This window comes from Ctenopharyngodon idella, chromosome 4, assembly GCF_019924925.1.
Source record: "Ctenopharyngodon idella isolate HZGC_01 chromosome 4, HZGC01, whole genome shotgun sequence".
NCBI classification, from domain to species: Eukaryota; Metazoa; Chordata; class Actinopteri; order Cypriniformes; family Xenocyprididae; genus Ctenopharyngodon; species Ctenopharyngodon idella.
In genome coordinates this window covers 4,969,275-4,988,524 of record NC_067223.1, presented here as the reverse complement: position 1 = coordinate 4,988,524, position 19,250 = coordinate 4,969,275, and the positions used below count along the sequence as shown (strand labels likewise).

Here is a 19,250-nt window from a genome sequence, read left to right as displayed (position 1 = left end):
TGTTCCAAACCTGTATGAATTTCTTTCTTCTGCTGAAGAATGGGTAACCAAACAGTTGATCGGCCCCATTGACTTCCATAGTATGAAAAAAAATAAAAATACTATGGAAGTCAATGGGGTCCCATCAACTGTTTGGTTACCGGCATTCTTCGGTATAACTTCTTTTGTGTTCAGCAGAAGAAAGAAATTGATACGGGTTTGGAACAACTTGAGGGTGAGTAAATGATGACAGAATTTTCATTTTTGGGTGAACTTTCCCTTTAAACTCTTTGTGCCCATTGGGTATCGATGAAACCCGTTGCTTTGTGATTGGATGATGAGTGATGCAGCTGGAGATGACAGAGATGGTTGCCAGGCAATCAATCACATCTCCATGCTAGAGATGCGCTGCACTCACACACACATGCTGAAGGTGGGAAGTTGCTAATTACTTGAAGAAACTCTGTGTTCACAGAGGCTCTAATTAGAGCTCTGTACTGAGGCAGCTCATTATAAAGGCCTATGTCACAAACTGTGCATGTATTTGCTTACGATGTGCAGTGTTGGAAATGACTGGGTTTATATGGGTCAGTTTAAATTAGTGAGGGATCTGTATAAGTAAAGTTGCATGGCATATTTCTGAATTCCTGTGTGGGTTTCGTGGGAATGAAAAAAATGGCAGTTGAGTGTTTAAATGGCAATTGAGCACACCACTGATCCAGGCGTGTTTGTGTGTATACTAGAGGGATGCTGCAGTACCTGACAGCATTGAACAGAACAAACCAGCTAAAAGTGGAAATTTTGAACATCTTAAGCTTCTGATGCATATACAGACAAATACTACACAAGTCACATGGTATCAATCAATCAATCAATCATTCTCAGACTATAGTATACAGTCAGCAACCGAATCACCATGACAATGCAGCAACACTGGCTGGATGAATTAAACAGGAGAATGGCAGACTTGTGGTGCCAAACAATATAACATCTTGGATTCATATCAGACTATATGTGGCCGCTCACAGATGCAGATCAAAAAATACAATTTGTGGCAAAGTAGAAAGGTATAATTATTATTTATTTTGAATATTTGTTATGTTTTTGTTATGTCATGATGCAGACAACAACGATAGAACACAATTACTCATATTAGCAGTGTTACATTTATAAGGCAAAACGTTTAGATTTGAGTAAAGATGTCAAGATGACATTTAAAATAATTTTATATGAGTAGGGACTACATTTCTATGTGGATTAATTTCTGGATTTGCATTACTGAGATTATATTAATGTTCAACATTTAAGTTTTATAAAACAGCAAACAAGCAATCTTGAAGGTATAGTTCACCCAAAAATTCTGTCATCATTTACTTACCCTCAAGTTGTTCCAAACCTGTATTAATTTCTTCTGCTGAACACAAAAAAAGATATTTTGAAGAATATGGGTAACCAAACATTTATTAGGCAAAACGTTTAGATTTGAGTAAAGATGTCAAGATGACATTTAAAATAATTTTATAAACTCAAATTACATAAACACAATAAAAATGCATTTAACAAAAGTAAAATAATCAAACTTGCGACAAATGTTAAGGGTATAGGCTAAAGGACAAATATTTATACTTAAATTTGTTAAAATTATCTGAGGACTCGCAGCAGGTAATTTCACAAGGTAGGTCATAAGCAAGCCACGGAGGCACAATGTTTTTGTTTTTAACATAAATAAAAAAAACAGTAGGCACCGCATTAAAAATAAAACAAGCAATAAGTAAATAAAAAATACAAACAAACAAATAAGCTATTATAAACTTGCAGCGGAAGTGTTGCGATGAAGTTTTTGCGCGGTGTGTGGACGCGTCATTTATAAACAAGTCTCGATTTTGAGACAAAGATTTTGGAAAGTCACATGGAGATTCTTTGGCCCCAAAAAAGTAGCTTAACTCTTTTTGTCCCCCCACGTAAATATATTATTCCGTACTTTTTAGTGAACAACATATGGATGATATGGAGGATATATGTTAGGATGTATATTAGCCTACATAGGCTATCTTTAAACAACAAATCAAGTGAAAGATGTCTCGAGATGTGACAACTCTGAAAGAGTGGATACTATTGAGTGAAACCCTCGTTGTTATGATGACAACAGCGCCGCGCGGTGGTTACGGGAACAGTTACAGCGGCGAGGCGCGTTTGTTTGTCCGGGGTTTGGCTCGTGAGAGCGGGTGGCTCGAGCTGACAGGTCCGCGAGAGGGACGGGCAGGAGTGACAGCCACGCTCGTATCTCTGGACGGACTAACACCTGCCGGAGAGAGTTACTGGCCATTCGCAGCATCTGACCTTTACAGCATCTCCGTTTTGAATTCATCCTTCGTTGCCTAGAGCTGCTTGTGAAGCAGGTGAGGCGGCTTTTGTGGAATTCGCTGCCTGTCTAAAAGGTGACGATGCGAAATAAAGGGACTCGCAGACTTGCGGAGAGATTGTAAATCCCTGGAAAGGTACGTAATGCTTCTTTTTATCCTATAAACTTATCTTAAAAAATTAAGTGCACTGAAGTAAATGGATACTTTAACGTGAATGTCGCATTTCAACTGTTGCCAGTGCACGAGCCGTCATCAATAAAATAGAAGGCGGAACAGACTTGCTTTTAAAAGTGTTGAATATTTACGGAACTCACAATGTTCTTTTTATTTATTCATAAATTTATGTTAAATTCCTCTCTGACTGTTTATAAAGTGTTGGTGGTTGTTGCTCACGCGCATGAAGGATGCTGAGAGATGCAACAAAACATGCTCTGATGCTCCACATGCAGAAAAAATGTAGTCTCATCAGTTAGAGCTGATCTAATGTGCTAATAATAAATACATTTTTCACAGTGTAAATACATGTATGAATATACAGAATTATGTAGAAGCATGTGTTTTTTTTAACACCAAACATTTTGTACCAAGAATTTTGTATGCTTTTGGTTAGTACTGCTGCAATATGATACATACATTTCTCACAGTAAAATATTCAATTTATGTAAAGTCACAAAAACCTTCATGTAACAATACAAGAATTATAGATATGTAGTTTTGAAATAGTTTTAAGTGAGTATATAACAACACATTGCTTGACATGTCATGTCACCTAACCAGTTACAATGTAATACGAAATGAACAATGTAAAGTGTGACCAAATCCTTCATGCGTGTGGCATATTTGATAGTTTTGGCTGCCTGAGCATTATAATGAGGAATTCGTGTCATCCTATCTGTAGTTTACGAATGGATTACGATTAAGGGGCTTATTTTTGACAGATATCATCCATTCAGTGAATGCTGGTTGAATTACACGCATTTCAGCTAATTGCCTTTTGCTCATTTCTTAATCGTCTCCTGATTTCACGGTCATGAAAGACAAGACATTTGATGTTGCGCTGCATGATTATGTTATTCACACACATGTTTGGTCCCAATCCAGTTCATCTTCCTAAAGCGTCCTGTATCCTGGGCTGTAGTAAATGAACTCGAGTGCTGAATGGCACATGGGAGAATGGCTGTAATCCAGGCTTGCCGAAAGGAACCATGTAAAGACAGATGAATCAGTTCTCTGGGCGGATGGAGAGTTAATGAGATTTTCTCACACTTGTCACCACATGGTTTCTAATTTGAACCGGTGGCCACTTTCACTAGCGGTGCAGTGGACCCTGAAGGACTCCGCTTTTCTCCTCTTCTCTGCTCACAGATCATCCCTCAATCTCCTCAAGCCTTTCTCCTCCCATCTCCATCTGCAGAGACCTTAGATATTTTCTCCTTCTGCGTTTCTTACGGCCATTCTTTATGTTTCATTTGACATGTTTTACCTTAGCTTATAGCATTCATTTTAAAGGTAAACTGCATAATTTCTGAAACAGTGATGATTTTGTGTTGGGGCTACTGTTTTGTCCCTTTTTAATACCCAATTAGCTTAAGTTACGTCACATGGTTGCATTCGAATTTGTGTAAATGTGAATATTTACTGCATTTGATGAAAATTTGAGAACTTATTCATCTTCATATGGTTCCTTTTGACATTTGATGGACAACTTGCTTTTTGAGAGTTAAAAAGTATGTGTTATAAGTATGAATGTGTATATGAATATCTGGATATACTACTGTATTCCCGCCTTGTTGGAGTCATGTGACTTACAACATCTACTGTGTTACTTTTTGCAGCCAATGATATGTCCACACTTTATAGTAGTGAAGTTGGTATATTCACACATGGGGCTTGATTTTTATTTCCTATTCAGTCCAAAGCATTTGACTGGACAAAAATCTGTGTAGTGCAACATGAGTTATCGATATTTTTTTGTCCATTTTTGCAGAAGAGAAAGAATGTATGTTTTAGAGTGTGTATCCTTTCACTTTCTGTTTCATTGTTATTTAGAAGCAAATTTTCCAGGGCAATTTGGAAAAACAGTAGGAGAGAAACAATGCCACAGAGGTGCTTAAGAGCGGCTTCCTGGGCATTGTGACAGAAGTTGAGGAGGGAGATATAGAATGAGAGAGAAGGAGAAAGGGATGCGGAGAGAGAACAAGAAAGGCCGAGTTGATTTGTCACTTGGATCCGTTGAAGGCAGAGCGCATTGTGACACTGATGGCTTGTGAAGCGACTCTCAAATGCCTGTGAATTAGGTTGTCATGACAAATAGGCATTCTTTCCTGCACTTTTCTGTGACTGCAGCCAACACTGTCTCTGAGTGGGAGAAATAGAGGAAATAATGAAAAAAAAAAAAAAGGTGTCGGTAACTGCTTCCTTTCTTTTTATCTCTGCTCTGCATTCTCAATCTATCTGTGCAATTGCGGTATTTTGGGTTGTTAGTGTGGTTTTTAGACATCCAGGGATTTCTGGAGAATCTCCAGTAGTATATAATCATGCTTTTATGTTATTATTTGCTCATGAGCTTGGAATATTACATCTATTGACTTCATTTAAACTTTTTTAAAGAGTTTTAAACCTCCTGAGTGTTGAAAATTGTCTCAATTTTTCTGTAAATTCTCTCTCTCTCTCTCTATATATATAGAATATATAAAAATATACCTTATCCATTACCAAAATGCTTAGTTTTTATTTTTATATATATATTTTTACAACATTTTATTCTGGTTCTCGAATCTGATTGGCTGAGAGGTCTTTCCAGCCATGATTCACCGTTTGAATCAATTAGTATTTTTGTATTTTTTTTTATAAATTTGTAACAGAATGTAGTTTTAAGAGTTTTTTAGGCAAGAATATAGTTGTTTAGACCTCAGATATGCAATTTATACGTAAACACAGCTCCTATTTGAAAACTTGTTTAGACACTTTCGGAGAAGTGAGCTCCAGGCCGTCAGCGACCGTTCAGCGCTCATGTACCCACAGAGAACAGCTTCATCTCGGCCAGTCCTTCAAGAATTTGCCGCTGGCTCTCATTTAGATAGTGTTTAAACATGAGGTATAATTCGTTTTGGGTATATCAAATGGGCAATCTTTGATCTTATTAATCTCTTACTTGTTCCAGAGCTAATAGATTTGGCTTAAGTTTAAGTTTCATAACTTTATTTACATTGAAATTAAATCCTGCATTAACTAGAGCGCTGCTTTTGTACATTTGACTGAACTGTTTGCTTGTGCTTATGTCCTATTTTACTTCTTATACTGTTTATAATGGCTATTGTTGTTCATTTAAATATTATTGTTTCAATAAATAATATTTTATATAAAAAACATGCCATATTTTTTGGTATTGAGAGAGTCCGTTAGTGATTTTGACTTCAGTGAAAGTTACATTAATACGCCATTAGATGGCGGCAAAGACTGTCTTTATGAGTGAGTCAGTCAGTCGCAAAGACTTCTACATTGAAATGGACTGAAACAAGGAAACAAGGACATTGTTTTTACTTTAAACAACATCTTACGAGACACAACTGACAAATACATTGACTAGCACTGTCATGGGAATGTCTTAAATGTTAAAAGGAAAAAGACAAAGATATTGCTTTCCTCAGCGGACATTCAAACTGATTTTGTGATTATGATTGACCTGAAGAACATCAGCTAGATGCAGGTAATGCACTCGCTTAGTCGATCTCTCTCTCATAATACTCTACTCTACATATTACATTGAGTTTCTTCGTTACTAGTTGTAAAGTGACGTTTTAGAATTAGTAACAGAGGCTTGGGCTCAACTGTTAAACTGTCAGCTTGAGATTTGAATCAGTGGGGGAAGGAAGTAGTTTCTCTCAAAAGAGGGTTTTCGTGTGATGTTGCTACTATACTATATATATATATATATATATATATATTTATATATATATATATATTGTGCAGTCTAAAAATGATTAATTAATTTGAATTATTTAAAAAAAATCGGTTTGAATGAATGATTTAGTGACTCACTCATAAATAATTCACTTGTTTCATTACTGGATGAATCAGCATTTTTGAACAAATCTCTTGAGTGAATAATTCAATGACAAATACAGTCGCTTGTCGCCATCTACTGGCGTAACAATGTAATTTATACAATTGTAATTTGAAGCACCAAGTTACTTTCAAAAGGTGATATGCTCTATTTTGATCGCTGCCGTACACATCACTGTTTATATCTGAACTATAAGCTTTTATCCCAGTACTTCTGTGATAATTTGGATATTTGTAACATAGAAATAACAATGCTGTGTGGTTGAAAAGACTGTTCATGAAGCTGTTTCCTATACATGATAACTGCTCTCTCTGGGTCAGCGGCAACATAGATTTGCTGTTCCGTTGTGATTTTGATAAAGGTTTAATAATAGACACATGCAAATCTTTGCCATTTAGTAATGAAATCACTTTAGTGTTTGAATAATCTTGCAGCTCTAATAAAATATATTCCCTTTAGCTGTTTAAGTTGACTTGGCAACTGTGAATGACCACAGTATAGTCCATATTTGCTCTCCTTACTGTAGGTGTAGCGCTCATAAATTCCAGCAGGTCATGAGTGTGGAAGGCAAAGGACACCACAGAGCTTCAGACTAATAACAGAGTGCTACAGTTATGACAGCACATAGAGCAGAATGTTAAACTACAATGCATTCTCTACTCCCATTTGAATGTAAAGTCGCAGCGAAAAGACTGGGAAGCACATTAGGAAGAAGATGCTCCAGTCTGATCCCCTAACACTGCTTCATTTCTGTCAGCAGGAAAATAGAGACTAAACATGGCTTGATGTCATAAGATTTCTCTCTGTTTTAATGAACTCATCAGGCTACGGCTGAAGCAGACACAATGGAAATGGAGAGACATGACAGTTAGGCATCATTTTCAAATCTTACAAATGTTATTTATTTATTTTTAACAGCCTCACCACAGATGTTGTCTTTAAACAGCTGTAAAAGAGGTATTGCCTGTAAATCTAAAGCGCTGATGTACCTTGAGCATTTGTCAATAGAAACTCTGCACATAGCCTATACACCGTACCTATACCTATAGCCGTACACTTTTCATTAAATATATCAGTCATAAGTTCCTGAGGTTTTTTTGTTTATCATCAAGGAGCTTCTACAGCCAGTTTCATTTCAGTTAGAGCTTGGTGTCCTGTTAGCTTTGACGCTGAAAGGATTTAATTAACCAATGCCAAATAACCTAGACAATCAGCCTGTCTTTCTTTATCGTAGAGGTGCAGCCAGAATCCAATCTACTCCATTTAGGCATCAGTTTGACGGTGTGTGTGTGTTTGTGGTACCAAGATTGTTCCTCATATGTGTTTTTCTTTGTGTGCTATTAAGAGAGAATTAGACTTGGGCTTTTTCCACCTCACAGTGCTGAGTCTAGGGACCCGCACTGATTGTTATTTCTGCTTGTGTGTGTGTGAGTGAATAGGAATTGGTGCGGACAGAGTCCAAGAAATGCTGAAGAAGAAGAATTTCTTTCCTTCCCAAACAATTATTGTGGCATCCATTGTATCATAAAATTCTGCATGTAAAAGAGGCATATTTTGTGTAATGGCTGTTTTGTGGGTTTCTCTGTCACTGGGTTCATTTACTTGGTGGGTTAAATACTCTATTTACAATGAGACTCATACTTTTTCTGCCTTAAAACCATGAAAGCAATGAATTTTTAACTAGCTTTTGTGTTGTTGTCATAGCAGCAGTGAAGTTGGATTCCTCAAAGAGGGTTTTGGATCATTTGTTCAAAGGGATAAACGTAATTCATTTCAAATTATCCTGCATTCAGTGGCGATGGCAGTTGAATTTGTGGGTTTTTATCAAACATAAATCAGTGAATGGATTTTAGCAGAGGATTATCCCAGCAGGCCAAAAAGAGCATCTGCTCCCCTCTGACTCCCTCCTGATCTCTCTGTCTACATTTGCTCATTTGATTTGTTTCTGTCTACCATCATAATGTCTTTAATATCACAACTATATTCTTTTTTGCTCATGTTGAACACAGGGTAACTCGCAGTTTATTGGTTTATTAAACAAGATAATTGAGAAAACAGGCCTATATTCAAAAAAGAGTTTGGAAAATGAGTCATTATCCGTCATATTCAGTAATGCTGCATCAATGGAGCGTAGTGTGAGGTTTTCATATTAAATTAAATCATCACGAGCCAAGAGATACGCCATGCCATTGTGTGGTTTTAAATGGATGGAATGATTTGAATGACAAAGTGCCCATTTGTTTGTCATTAATGTTAATGGTTTAAATACGTTGACAACAGTAACACTGAGCCCTTCTTAATCAAACTCATGGTAGGGCAAATCATCTCTTCCTAGAAAACTCACCTTAATTAGTAAAGCTCTGTGGAGCAATTTGCAAGTCATCAAGACTTGAAGATATCAAGTTTTTAACAATGCCCCTATTATACATCTTAGATATTATTACCATAGAAGCAAATACAAAATAATTACAAAGGCTCCATCCGAAATTGCATACATCATTTGCTGAACAGACTTCACAGCCATTATAAAAGTATGAATCTATATTGTAAGAATGTGTGAATGTAATTGGGACATATTACATTTGTCATGTTGTCATTGTCCTATGACCTACAACATCAGTTGTGTTGCTTCACTGTTGCTTAACTTCTCTTCTGAGGCTTCATGGGATCGTAAAGTGTCCATTGGGTGTGCTAATACATAGTTCAGGCATGAAACTAATCGAACGCTGATTGGTTCTTCCAACGACATGGCACCAGCCAATCAGAAGTACTTCCAAATTCAAGTAATATTTATTGTACACTAGCCTGCGATCAGCATGTTGTGCGATTATGAAAGCTTCTGTTATCCCTCTTCCTCCCCAGCACCACCTGTAGAGATCTGCTACGGGGGTTCTACCAAATCGTACTTTTTAACCACAAATGCTCGTCTTGCATTAGCTCTGCGATTCGCCACGCATTACGTAATCACGTTGGAATGGTCACGTGTGACAGAGGTGGAAGTACCGCGGTAGGGCGAAAAACCCCATTTCATTTTCTCCACCAACTTCAAAATCATCCGATATTGTTGTTTTACCTTTATTTTTTGTAAAGGCTGTTTGACTTATTCTTTGCACGTTTGCTTTGTGTAAATGTCCGCATACGTCATGTGTGACCTTTCCAACGTGATTACGTAATGTGTGGTGCATCACAGAGCTAGTGTAAGACGAGTATATATCTATAAAAGTATATAATTTTTTATTTTTTTTAGAAAATGACCAATCGTTTCGCTAGATAAGACCCTTATTCCTCGGCTGGGATCGTATAGAGCCCTTTTGAAACTGCAGTTTGGACTTTATATCCGTTGGTAGCCATTGAAGTCCACTATATGGAGAAAAATCCTGGAATGTTTTCCTCAAAAACCTTAATTTCTTTTCGACTGAATAAAGAAAGAGATAAACATCTTGGATGATATGGGGGTGAGTAAATTATCAGAAAACTTTAATTCTGAAGTGAACTAATCCTTTAAACTCCTCTGATTGGCCATTGTGTTCACGCACTCAACATATATGTCTGTGAATGGCAACAATGTTCAAAGCTTCAAAAACATGTAAATAGACATCTCTGATGCTCTTCACTGAGCGCTTACACAGATACACACGGGAGCATTTGAAAGCAGGCATCTATCAGCGGATCCCTAATATATCCGCTGATAGATGCCTGCTTTCAAGCGCTCCCATGTGTATCCATGTAAGCACTCATTGAAAAGTAAGTAGCCTACTTTTGACAACCCTACCTTGGTTAGCATAAGACACTTTTCAAAAACATTGAAAAATTCTTACCGACCACAAACTTTTGAATTGTGGTGAATAAGTTGTAGATTCAGAGCAAAGACTTCTTTCACCTGCACTAGTTTCTTTCTCATGCTTGTCTAAACCTTGTAAAGCTTGTTTAAAAATTTGTTCTCAGGTCTATTTGTCCACCAAAGTAGCATGCAAACTCTGGTGTCTCTGCTGTAAACACACAGAATCGATTTGTCTGCCATAATGACCTTTAACAAGATCTTATTAAGTCATTACGAACTATTTGCTTTCAAAACACAAGGGAAACTTTGCACAAACCGCAACAGGCGAAAACGCTGTAACCACGTACAGCAACATCTCTCTCTTTTTCCAGCTTAGTGGGTCTCTGCCAATACTCTTGCATGCCAGCCCTTCAGAAGCCTCAAAGCTACAACTTGCTGAAGCATTTATTGGCCAATTACACTAATAAACAATAATGGAGGACCTCCCCTGTTAGTGATGTTCCGCTCTCATCTTTTGCTTTATTTCATGTCTCTTCATCATTCCCTCCCATTCGGCTCACGCAATACTCGTTCTCGCAGTCAGTCTGATGATCTGCTGCCCCGTGGTTCCTCTTGCCATGGTTGGGGACTGACATGCCTATGTGTTTTTTACTTAAAGTGGGCGGTTGAAAGCAATGCTTTCCATTACAGTCTCTTCACCACAATTTTGATGCTCTGCAGATTTTTTCCCCCTTTTTTTGTGTGAAACGCAGGAGATTCACCCACTGGATGGAAGGAGCAGGCTGGAACATCCACGAACGGTCAGCTCATTGGCTTCATGGTTCACTTAGCTGTGCAAAACATCGCCTGCCTCCTTTTAGTATTTAACACTCAATTCGATGTGAATCTGAAAACATTTTACATCATCCTCCTACACACTTGCACACAAGAAGCCTGTCAAACCAAGTGTGGTGTAATGAATGTCATTATCTTTCTGCGAGCTGCAGGCATGCAGAATTCATGAGAGGGCATTTATTTATGCCAGCATGGCAGGTGTGCGGATTATTGCAGGAGGTGAGGAAAAAAGGTGAGAGTGTGAATTTACCAAAAGGGAAGGAGGAGGGCAAACATCCTGTCGCTCTTGGAACACATGACAGTTGGATATAGTTCAACCTTTGAGCAAGCCCAGACTTTAACAGGGTTAATGCTTTCACTTTTATGGTGACCTCTGGGTTATTCCCTAATGGTACGATAAGGTTTGAGTGGGTTTATGTCTATCAGGGTGGTCTACAGTGTGTTTGGGTCGATATGTGCTTTCAGGGACGTTGAGTTCTGTGTGAGCTGAGCTTCATACATCTACACTATTGACAATAATCAATGAACCTTTGTTTGCCTGTGAAATTTTGCAGAAATTTCACCAATGGGATCACACCTTAGTCTCAGGTCTTAGTCTTAGTCTTAGTGTGTATGCACAATTGGAACATATTTTGTATTCCCAACTGCACGTTTTCTCGCTTTGCTGTTTGCTGCTGGAATATCTTAGGCATGTAATATTCAAATTAATGTTATAACATTTGCATACAGCCCATCTTAAATATTTTGAAGTCTTTTTTTTTTTTTTTTTTAGCATATCCACCATTTTCCTGTACGTGGAAGTCTCGTCCGACTCATAGTGGAATTATCCTTTCCATTTCTGGTCTCCGGTGTTTCTAGTCAAATTAGCCTATTTTCCCGAGCTGACAATGTAACATTAAACTTATGAAAATGATTTAAAAAAGCACATGGCTCCATAGTGCCGTCACTTTACAGTGTCACAATGACGTCTTTTCTCAGTGCCTCATGCGTCAATGTTTAATGAGTGCATAGATGACATGAAGCTACATTGAAAACAGATGGGCACTCGCTCATATCCTACAGTACATACTGCTTCAGATCGGGTGGAGTTCGGGGGATTTTGTCCTCAAAATGATAAGAATGCACATATACCTTTTTTTTTAATTTTTTTTTTTTTTTTATGTGGAGTATTTTAACTTAAGTGCTACAGGAGATGCTAGTTTTCTCTTGTCAGTCTTTGGCATAAAATGCAAGGCATATGGTGCCATATATGGACATTCTTTTCAGATTTGCTGGTACTCAAAACATGTATTTTCCAGGAATTTCTTCAGTTTATTGCTGTTGTTGTGGCAGCCAACAGCAGCACAGCTTAACCTTGTGCTCATTTTAATTTTTTAGTAATGTTCAAAAAGTTTCTTTAATTAATTACGTTTAATTAATTCGCTAAATTAAGCTTAATTAAGTCGCTCTATTTACCTCATTTTATCAAAGGGTTTCTATGGAAGTTAGAATCCATCAAGGCGGCTCTCATTGGTTTGCTCAGGAAAAAGGTGGATCCAGCGAGAAATATTCAGTGGGGTTCAAAAGCCTGAGACTGCTAGTAAAAATCTTTTGGCATTTTATTTATTTATTTATTTATTTATTTTTTTTTATAATTTTTTCATTTTTTTTTCATTGCATGTCATATCAATTAGCATAACAATTTTAAATGTAAAAAGTTTAAATGTAAAATTTACGTACTGTACAAACACAATTTGACAATTTGTTAGTATTGGTTTGTGCCACTTTTGCTGTTATGGCAATAGCACTCATGCTGAAAAAAAAGTGTAAAATCGAATGATCATTTTGTGCATCAGTGGAAACAAGATCATCTGACATCTGAAAGAGTTAAAATGATCAATGTCACAAATTTGCATATTTGATTAGTGACCAGGGACCGTATTCACAAAACATTTTATCTTACCACTAAGAGTTCTCCTAAATAGCAGTAAAAGTTCTTAGCTAAGAGTTTCCTCTTAAAACCTATTCACAAAGCTGCTGAGACAAACTTTTACTAAGGAATAGAGAGAAGTCTTAAGAGTAAGGGCGGGGTTGACCTCATTGCTATGGATGATGTCAACATGCTTACTAACAATGCCCACAGCAATCGACTGATAGGGGAGGAATCTCTGTCAGCGGTTTAATCATAGAAATATTGTAGAATGAGGTATCATGTTGCCATACTCAAATAAAGCTTTTAAAATAAAAATGTTGTCATATTCAAATAAAGATTTTTAAATAAAAATGTTGCCATATTTAAATATAGATTTTAAAATGTAGGCTAAGTGTCACTAATTAAACAAGTATATGTTCTGCTAATTGTCAGCCTCTTACATGTTTGCATCTCGAGAGATTGCAGAATTCAAGCGACAAATTATGTTTTATTGTTAAGTTCGGGAGAAGCAGGTTCAAATGGTCTACCAAATCAGCTCGAGATAAGGCATATATATGAGTCAGCTGTGTGTGTGTGTGTGTATATATATATATATATATATACACACACACACACACACACACACAGCTGACTCACCTAGTTACCTTGACAGTTTTCTGCATCCCTCCGCCACCCGACTCCTCACTCTCGGCTGGTACCTATTTCCAGGATACGGGGGTGCACACTGGGTTTGGGCTAAATTCCTCGGACAGCATGCCAATACGCTTATTTCACTCATTTACTCTATTCGATCTTTTGTAAGTGTGAACTCGTGAAATCAACTGCCACAGGTAATAGGACATTATTTTCTTTTTTTATTTATTTATTTTCAAAGATTTTTTTTATTTTGGCCTTTTTGCCTTTTTATTATGATTAGTGTTTGAAGTAGAAAAATAAAAGGTGCTGGGACTCCCGATGCTCGCTTCAAAACGCGTTCCTAAAGAAGGGAGGGCTTCAGTACGTGCAACATGTCGGAAGTGGTGGTACGCTAAAGGTAAAAATAGAGAAGTGCCAGTATTGTGTACCGGCCCACTTTGAGCACTGATTATGATAGGACAGTGAGTAGACAGGAGGCGAAGTGGGAGAGAGAAAGGGGGGAACAGAATTGGGAAAGGTCCATGGGCCGGAATTCGAACTCTGGTCACGTGAGCTGCCTACAAGGCTATCAGTGCAGACGATAGGACGTTATTTTCAACTTTACAGCAATGTTTGATTCTCCATAATTCAATGCATTTTGCCTGTACATAAATGAACCTTTATGTTATGTCATCGCAGATTAAAATCTATAAATTAAAATATGTATTGCATTTATGAAGAAAAGGCTAGGCACCCAAGACTATATCGCCTATTGTCTCATTGGTGTACAGTGTCTTTGGGCAGACTGCTGTGGCGGATTGCCGGCAACAACCATTTTAGGATTGTTTGTGATTTGGTCTTAGTGACTACTCCTAACTTTTCACAGATTTAGGAGCTAGTTTCAGTGCTAAAATGCTTTGTGAAAAATGTAGGAGTCTTAAATTTAGGACTGACATAGGGCCCATTGTTTTACAAAGAGTTTCTCCTAAATCATCAAGTTAGGAGATACTTTTAGCTTTAAGATGTTTTGTGAATACGGCCCCTGAAATCTTAAATATCTAAAATATTCATTGCACATCATAGCGTTGCTTTGTTTTAAATGTTTTAAAATTTAAAGATTTGTTTATATCTTTAAATTAGAATTTGAATCCCAGCTTTTCAGTTCTCTTACTTTTTAACGCTACTATATGTGTTGCATGTCACGGTGGGAATGATTTGGATCATGGTTTACAATTAGACGATTGGTATCAGCTTTGTAAACCTGGAAATGCTGCCCGAAACAGGAAGACGCTTAAGTCATGCATCTTCTAACACATCTCTAATTAGCTTGTTCCGGGAATGGCAGAGTTTTCCTCTGTGCCCAATTTGCCCGCTGCAGGAAGGCAGCGATGACTCGGAAAATCCTTTTCTGCTGCCTGTCACTCTTTCCCTCGCCCTGTTTTCACTCCCCGAGAGTGTGTGTGAGTGATCCATAGCCTTCATCTGGCAGCGAAAAACAGCCAAGCAATTTGTCCCAACCTCTGTCATGTTTGCCCAGCCGCAGTTGCTGTTGGCGGAGTAGTGGCAGGCCCAATCTGGGATAGGATGCGTTTAATGGTGGCTGCAAGGCGCCCGTTGTCATTTGGATGTGTGTTTATGCATGGGTTTCAGGCCATTGTGGTACATTGATAGGGAACAAGAGTAATTCGCCTCATTTCCATGGGCTCATCCCCTCACAGTACTGGAAAATGGGCGGTTGTTCTTGCCCTAGGGTTTGAGAGCATTAGAGTAGCTTGTGTTTCTGTAACTGTGCAAAATATCAGTAAATGTTCTGTATGTGTTCATTGAGCTTATTGGTAATGGCTGCTAATACGCTAATGTAGGCCCGTAGGAAAAAATATGAAGTGCTAAATCAAAGGATGAGCTGAGCTCTCTCTAGAAGACACCTGCTGCAGTAAACGATGCACAAATATGGATGATCAACAATGATGACACAAAGCTGCAACATGAAGCTATCAGATGTTTGAACAGTTTTATAATGCATGGGCTTTATTAACATTTCAGAACCTCTTCTTTGCGTGCATAGGGTTCTATCTATCTATCTATCTATCTATATATCTAATTATTTATCTGGCTGTTAATTTAACTTCGTCCGTCCGTCCGTCCATCCATCCATCCGATAGACCATGGTGAAACAAACACTTTATTTGTTCAGTTGCTTTTCAAAATGAAGCCGGTTTGCAAAGTAAATCTGTTCTGTTGTATTTGTTTAATTAAAGTCTCCGTCTCACTGTGCTGAAGTTTTTGGAATTGAGTAATTCATTACATTTCTCTGCATGCCATTCAAATTTAAATTCCAATTCAAATTTATGAGTCGATTCTAAAATTTCCAACCCTGTGCATCCAACAATGTAAAGACATTCATCAAGACATTCCTGATTTTGACACTATCTGTGCTAGATACACACATTTGGCAGTTCTCGATGATATTGCATCAGCTCGTATGGCAGGATGGATTTGACTACAAACTGTGTTATTGGGAGTAAATGATGCTATTTAGGTTAAAATATTAATAGCAACTACAGTGATTGAATAACTCTTGTGTATTCAGCTTGCTGTGATCCGAACATTTTTGTGCATGATTTCAGTAAATGTCTTTGAACTAAAATTGAATAATTTATTACATGTTGTGTCAGCCCTAGAAAAGTTATTACACATTTCTCAAATACTAGATGATTATACTGTTAAGAAATTGTCAGGTAACCTCAATGTGCTAAATGTGGTTACATCAAGTTTAAATGAAAAAAAAAAAAAAAGTATGCCAGATATTTAAAATTGAGCACTTAAATGTTAATAATGCACGTCTCCTTTAGACCTCAAGCCATATGTTTTCTTACTCTGTTTAAAGAGAGTAATCTTCTGTGAAGTTATCAAAATGGGAAGTGGTCATGCCTTTCTGTGAGTTTCCAATGAATAACATTTTCTTTGACCATCAATCCTGTTACCGCTGCTTCAGAGTGGCATAAAAACAGTCCCATGTCAGGACTCGGAAAAAGGGACGTCAGTAAAGCCAAAGCCACATGGTGTGTTATTATCTTCTGGTGTGCTTCCATTTATCTCCTGCCCATGTCATCTCTCTCCTCTGGTTTTCTTTTATACAACATCTGCAGCCCATTGCATTACAATGACTCCCCAAGGATGACCTGACTACAGGGCATAAGCCTGCAGATTCGCTTTGGTCTTGTCATCATTCCGTAACCGTAATATATGATTTGCCGGTCTCTGATGTAAGACCTTGAGAAGCTCTGTGAATCTGTTGCTCTGATGTCATATTCGTTCCAGTCAATTACATCACCTACAGACTGGCTCATCCTCCTCATTCAGTGGTGTCTCCTTGAATCCTCCGGTTGCGTTGCACAGGTAGATACATCACCGCTCCTTGAAGAGTGTCTACATAGATCCTCATAGTCTGTGATGCTTTCATCCACCTCAAGCCCCTAAAAAAGAAGGCCCTCGTTGATTCACCCCAGCACGAATAAACTCGCACACAGCCCTCGCTTCAAAGTTTAGGTCTGAACGCTTTTGATTCTGTCATGGGGAATGTAGGCCAATGGTATCAAGGTGCCCCCCCAGAGAGATGCTCACAGAGCACCACAGATAACATGAAACAAAAAGGTCTAAAGCATCCCAGTCGTAGTGGGGTGAGAGGTGTGTTGAATTTCACTGCAGAGAGAGCCTGTATTTTCTCCCTAATGTTCAGAGCTAGTCAGGGAGTCTTTTGGCAAGATTATATAAAGGGATTTCAAAGGCAAAGCATTGATAGGATTATTTTCACTGTTATTCTTCTATTTAACAGCATGGAGAGTAAATTTAATATGAAGTGTTATTAAAAAAGTAAAACAGGCAAAGTAGACTATTATTACATTTATTTCAGAGTTACATTTAAATTCCTAAATTTGATGCTGAATTGTTATTCTAAGTTTCATTAAAATGGAATGAAACATAATTGCAAAGAAATTCACAGTTCTGTAAGTGTACCCGTAAATCATATGGGATGCTTCTTATAAGTATTAGATAATATTAATAATCAATATTTGAAATGACACCAGTAGTAATTTGTATCTAATTTGTGTGTATTTCATTTTGTTTCATTAACTATTTTTTTGTTTTGTGGACCATAGTAGCAAAACACTTTATGTACCCAAATATATATGGGTCATTGACGAATAAGGTTTTTAAAAGTGTAAAAAAAAAAACCACATAATGGAGATATAATTAATTTTGAAGTTTTATCAAGTCTTAACAATGAGATTATGTGGTTTTTATAATCAATTAACACTGCTTTTGTCATTTTTTTACAAGATAATATTTGTCACCAAAAAAGTAATTAGGTTTAACCAAAATTTCGGTTTTACCGAATGACACTTTTGGTTATAACGGATGACTATATTTTCAAACAATGCTAACAGGCTGATATCTAGCTAGCTAGCTAGCAATAGGACAATCAAAAATGTTATATTTAGTTTTAAAGGTCACCTATTATGCTAAATCCACTTTTACATGGTGTTTGGATATAAATGTGTGTTGGCAGTGTGTGAACACAACCACCCTACAATGATAAAAATCCATCCACTCCTTTTTTTTTTAAATCCCCATTAAACCAGAGCAGTCTCATTAGACAAGCCGATTAGACGATTCTCTGAGCAATGTGACGTCACATTACTCATGACCCGCTCACGCCCACTGACTGACAGTCCTGCATTACCATAGTTTCCGCCCTCAGCGAGCTGTAGGCTGTCAGCCATTTTCTCCATGCTAGAGCAGCTGTAGCGACAACAATGTCTGGTAAGTAATTGAGATGTTTTGTTGTTGGATGTAAGAGTGAACATAACAGTCTTCATTTACTGACATCTGAGCCGCTGAAATCAGTGGATTAGTTTTATTTTTGAATGGAATGCGCCACAGATCTAATATATACATACGATTTCTGTAACGTTGCCTGCTATTTACGTTCACAGACATAACTGACTGTGTTTATGTGAACTGTGTGTGTATTTGACAGAACCTTGTCTGTATTTGACAGTTTAAACATAACAAAAAATGTGAAGAAGTTACTCACAAGACTTGACATCTGTGTGCGTGTGCTTCAGATAAGTGTGCTCAGAAAATGATCCATTAGAAGTTTAAACTAATATAGCTTTAAAAATGCATGGAAATAATAAACTTTAATGACGAAAGAAAAACTATGCTATCCGAGAGTGTTCGCGATATAGATGATAATCAAAACCAAGCAGATGTCTTGTTTGTATTTGGCAGAGAATCCGATTGAGGCAGGAACTGTGATCGTAGAGAGGGGGCGGAGCACAGCACCTTATTTGCATTTAAAGGCACATGCGAGAAAACAGCCTGTTCTTGACTGTAGTCAGAAATGGGTATTTACAACATGGATTTATAAATAATCTGAGGTATTTTAAGCTGAAACTTCACAGACACATTCTGGGGACACCTGAGACTTAAATTACATCTTGTAAAATGGGCATAATAGGTGACCTTTAAAAATAGTACACCATTTTCCATGTTTTATAGCGGTTGTACCGAATAACGTGATGTTTCGGGACATGTGTATGAACAAGTGAAAACATGAATTTTTCAAATAGTTAAAAGAGAGTTAGTTACTTTGCTTCATGACCATGTGGTCCTGTGCAGGTGTCTGCATGATGT

At 37.5% G+C, this 19,250-nt stretch overlaps 1 protein-coding gene across 2 annotated transcripts in view; it reads right to left on the bottom strand.

Annotated features, from left to right (window-relative positions):
- The window catches only part of LOC127510966 (fish-egg lectin-like), a 736,337-nt gene that overhangs the window by 13,973 nt on the left and 703,114 nt on the right, over window positions 1-19,250 (bottom strand). The window lies entirely within an intron of this gene.